At 47.7% G+C, this 4,977-nt stretch overlaps 1 protein-coding gene across 2 annotated transcripts in view; it reads right to left on the minus strand.

The window, feature by feature from the left end:
* The window catches only part of LOC106150130, a 50,948-nt gene extending 46,888 nt beyond the window's left edge, over positions 1–4,060 (minus strand). Inside the window, exon 1 of one of the 2 annotated variants that reach the window (XM_013521854.1) lies at positions 3,589–4,060. The gene's annotated coding sequence lies outside the window, so the exon portion shown is untranslated. The remainder of the gene's footprint in view (positions 1–3,588) is intronic. The other variant, XM_013521855.1, reaches the window with a different exon arrangement.
* Positions 4,061–4,977: the final 917 nt, after the last annotated feature.

Consider the following 4,977-nt stretch of genomic DNA (forward strand, 5'->3'; position numbering starts at 1 on the left):
AATCAGGGGAGACCTGCGAATGGGTCACTCTGCGCCCAGCAGGGCGTGTGCTTGTCCCAGAGGTCACCCTGCAATCCTTTCTTTACTTTTCTGTAGTAGCTGCTTTATTAGAATTAACCTTCCCTCTCAAAATAACTTAAAGCCTTGGCCTGACATAATGAGTAATCTACGGACAACCCTTAACACTGGCTTGAGTTCAGCCAGATTTAAACTTGGATCCCTTTCTTTGGCACTGCTCCTTTGCTAGTCAACCTTTTACCGCAAGTATATAAATTACCTTAGTAACCTGACACTGTTAGTGTAGTAGTTTCTTAATATTATAGATTTGCTTGAGATGAACATTTGGTGCCCTCAACACCCGTGCCGGGACATCAACCAATTTGAATTGCACCATGGTAGCCGTGCTTAGAGCTTCATTTCAGACAGTAGAAGGGGGGCTTCGTAGGGGACGGTGACTCTTAGCATATCATTTTAAAAAGAGTAATTCTAGTCTTAGTGCAAGCCTCAAATGTGTCTTGGGAAACATCCCGGAGGGGTTGTAAAAAGTTAACCTTGCAGTCCTGACTTAGCCCTGGAGTGCTTCTCCAAAGACAAAGAACACCCTGGCCTAGATAATCACCTATGACCCTGCCTGGGTTGTTTCATCCCTTCCCTGGCCCTAGATAAACATTGTAACCATAAAGGAAATGTATGGTTATCTAAAGGGGGACATATAGAGCAGAGTACAGAAAATATGTATCATTGTGGTTGGGCTCATGACCGGAGCCTGACCCGGTCACACGGCACAAGGAAAACAAGGTGTGGCCGGGGCTACCACATTCCAATCTGTTACCGTGGAAACCAAAAATGTATATAAGGTGGGAATGAAGCTCAGGCCCAAGCCCACTTCCCTGACTTGCAAGTCAGGGATGAAGGGTGGCTATCCTCAAATTAAAGTTCTGGTTGTTCTGAACAGAGTCTTTTCAGTTTCTTGTGGAGTATAACCCGAATTCTGCCGTTACAGCTTGAGTACATCGTTCTAGTTTTTATTTGCTTATTTTGGGCCTTTGTTTTTGTTTTGAGACAGGGTCTTGCTATGTGTTCCAGGCTGGCCTTGAACTCACCCTGGAGCCTAGGCTGGCCTTCCACTCGGGGTTGTCGCCCGCCAGAGCACTGGGAGTGCGGGCGTGCACCACGCCGGGCCGACACTGCCTTCCTTACTAACGGGCCACAGGATGTCCAAAGCACCTTTCACATACTCACTTTAGCCTGACATCACCTCTGCCCCCAAGTTAGAAACCAGCGAAGCCAACAGAAACCATGGAGGCTAGGAGACCTTGTGAGGTCTCAGGACAGAAGGGCTTGAGTGAATCCATGTTTTAATCTTCTGTGCATGGATACCTTCTGCTTTCACTACTCCAGTTTTCCCCTGGTCCTTCTCTCTCTCTCTCTGTTCTATTTGTTACTGGTAAATTCAGGGCCCTGTTGCTGGTTCAAGGATGTTTCTTTACAACCACGGGAAATGGCCTGAAGCAGCAGGGTTTGAAAGAGGCAGCAAGCTCCTTAATCCTTGCACTCTGCATCCAAAGAAAATCTCTGGGTGAACCAGGGACATTCCCATCAGGGTGCTGAGCCCTTGAGCAAGTCATCTGATCCCACACCTCTCAGTTTCCTCTTAGCTGAATTAGAGAAAACAACCCCTGGGGATGCGGCGGGCAGGGGGGGGGGTCTCTGCAGTTGACCCAGGGTCCGACTCCCAGACTCCCAGCTCCCCTTCCTTCCTAGTGGGCCCGGCCACACCTCGGAGTCTCAGCTTGTCGCCTCCGAAGTCAAGGCTACACCCTTCCCCTGGAGGTGCTGGGAAGATTCTGGAGACAACCGCCAGCACCCAGCTCCAGCCTGGCGGTGAAGTCACAGCTAATTTCAGACCTTGAGGGAAGCCGCAGGGAGAGAAGAAAGGAGAGCAGAAAGCTGGGTGTGCTGTCACGGCTGAGCTTAAAATAGCCGGAAGCAGCAAGCCACAGGAGGCTGAGGCCTGAAGCTCAACGAGAAAGGGCATTTTGGAGCCGTACTTGGCACTGTCTAGAAAGACACCTGGCCACCCCGGGCTTCACACCAGGTGTAAGGGAGGGGTCTGAGCCCAAGAATCTCTGGCATTTTAACAGCCTAACTTTTCCATGCTGCAGGACGCCATCCTCAAGTTTAATGTGGGTGTACTTTAAGGTTGGCTGGGGTTTTTTTGTTTTGTTTTGTTTTTTGGTTTCTTTCTGGTACCGGGAATCGAACTCAGGACCTTGCGCTTGCCAGGCAGGCGCTATGCCGCTGAACTAAATCCCCAGCCCCCGTTGGCTGTATTTTATAGGGAATATTATGAGGACAAGGTACAGTTCAGGCCCAGTAGCAGTGCTAGCTTGATCCCCCCCTCCTTTATACATTTCTGTTTCTTTCTTCCCTGACTGCACAGCAAGTCCCAGAAGTGATTTGAAGTTATAGGAAGGTCACTGCTAGAGGCAGAAGAAGATGCTGAGCTTCTGTTCATGTAGACAAGCCTTGTGAAACAACACAGCCCCCTGCTTCCGGTTGCAGCATGCTGCTCCTTCAGATTAGGGTGCGAGGAAATAGTTCCCCGAGCCCTGGACTTGCCCTTTCCCCATTTCTTCCCCAAGACCACAGACTGATGATGCCTACTCCCCAGTGTGTCACCAGGTTGGGAGTGATCCTCATACGTAACCAAAAAATACCCAAGTTTAAAAACAAGGAAACCAAGCCCTAGGTGGTGATGTACACCTGTGATCCCAGCACTCTGGGAAGCTGAGGCAGGAGGATCACAACTTCAAGCCCAGCCTGGACAATTTAGCCACTTAGCAAAACCCTGTCTCAAAATAAAAATAAAAATAAACAGGGATGGAGGTGTAGCTCAGCTGGAAATCTCTAGGTTCAATCCCCAGTATCACAAAAAAAGGAGCAAGGAAGCAAAAATGTAACTTTGAGTTTGATAAAATCCAAGTTTATTTAGTGGCTCTGTCCTTCCTATCAGATATGTTCTCACAGAACTGCAAAATTTGCTACGTGGTCCAGAACTTGATTTTCTGTTTTTTCTATTATCCAATGGCACACCGCATAAGAATGTTTAGAGACTGTCTACTTTTAAATAAATTATGTTTGAAGTCTGGACAGAGCTGGTATCTCATTAAATTCTGGAAGCATTTCTCTGTGCCTGAAGAGAGATGAGGAACATCGGGTACACCAGTGAGCTAGGAATAATCTTTGTCTTTTCATGAAAAGTTAAATGTAACTATGATCCGCGTGGATACTAATGACTTCATGAGACAGCTGGGGAGCCACAGTGCCCGGAAGGTTCACCCCACAATAAAACAACAGACAGAAGGTGGAGGAAGAGGTGATCGGAAAAAGAGTAATCAAGGTGTAGCACAGACAGGTACAAATTCTCTGTGATGAATATGATCATTATGTATATGTAAACCATACCAATAAACATAATTTAAATAAAGCATACAAACATGCTGGTCTTTGAAAAGTGGTCAAACAAATTTCATACGCCACCATCTGATGATACATTCACTCTCCCAACATTTTAAGGGTACTCACTTCATGCCAGGGAGTGTGCTAGGCTCTGGAAATACAGATGTAAGTGCAGTTTCCCGGATCTTGGCTGTCACCAGGGAATCAGGGGAGGGAATGCCAGAAGCCTAGTGCGTTCCAATTTCCTCCCTGCTGTACTTTTCCAGTAAGTTGGTGTCTCCTGAGCTCTCTGGGTCGGTTTCCCAGGAGGATGAAATTGCCAGGAAGCATTGCCTCAGCCTTGGGAAGGTAAAGGCGGATCCTAAACCGAACAATAAAAGCTGGAATGTGAAAGTGGGATGGTCTGTTTGCGTTAGTCCCACCCCAAAGACCAGCCCTCAGCGGCTGTGGGTCCACAGGACCCTGTCTGGGTGAGGGTTTCCTCGAGCCTCGGAAGTCCAGCAGTGACCTTCACACTGCAGAATCTTCCCTAATGCCAGGATCTTGGGGGCCTTTGAGTTGACAGCTTCCAACGCCAGCAACGTTGTAAGACGATGTGCTCAGGGAGATTGCGGCCCCATAGTAACTGGATCTCACTTAAGGTTGTGCCCTGACACTTAGTTCCTGGTAGGAAACCCAATAGCCTCGGATCCCTGCTCACTTCTAACAGGCTCAGTATGTGTTGCACACAAATGTCTCCCCATCAGGGAAGGCACATCTGGAGGGAGCAGCAGGATTTAGTGAAAAATGCCCTGGACTGGGAATCAGGAGTCAGATTCTTGCCTCTATAGCACAGGTTATATACTGTGAGCAAGCCACTTTCTTTCTGTCCAAGGCTCAGGTTCTTCCTAGGCAAAGCAAACAGGCTTTTAACATATCCTTCCAGGATTTCAGTGATTTCTGTTCAGGGTAAAAGCCATATATTACTTAAAACTTTGCCATGTACTTCTCCTCGAAAAGAGTTTGAAATCTGAAGCAGCTTCATAAAATTCAATGGGGTGAAACACTTCTGCAGAGCCAGGCATGATGGCACATGTCTGTAATCTCAGCAACACAGGAGGCTGAGGCAGGAAGATCACAAGTTCGCGGCTAGCCTAAGCAATTTAGCAAGATTCTGTCTCAACCCAAAACTAAAAAGGACTGGGGCTGTGGCTCAGTGCCATCCCAGTACCAGGTTGGTTTTGTTTTTTTCTGTTGCAGGCCTAGAGCTAAAGGCCAAGATAAACCAAAGGGACTGCAAATCACCAATTCTTTTTTTTTTTTTTTTTGTCTTTTTTGAGACAGGGTCTCGCTATGCAGTTCAGGCTGGACTTGAGCTCACTTTATAGCCCAGGCTGGCCTCAAACTTGCAACGATCCTCCTGCCTCAGCCTCCCAAGCGCTAGGATTACAGGCGTGTGCCACCATGCCAGGCCTTTTTTTGGGTTTGTTTTTTTGTTTTTTTGAAAGGTAATTTTTTGGGGGGGTGGGTACTGGG

This window comes from Chinchilla lanigera, unplaced genomic scaffold, assembly GCF_000276665.1.
Source record: "Chinchilla lanigera isolate Chin_1 unplaced genomic scaffold, ChiLan1.0 scaffold00064, whole genome shotgun sequence".
In the NCBI taxonomy this organism is placed as follows: domain Eukaryota; kingdom Metazoa; phylum Chordata; class Mammalia; order Rodentia; family Chinchillidae; genus Chinchilla; species Chinchilla lanigera.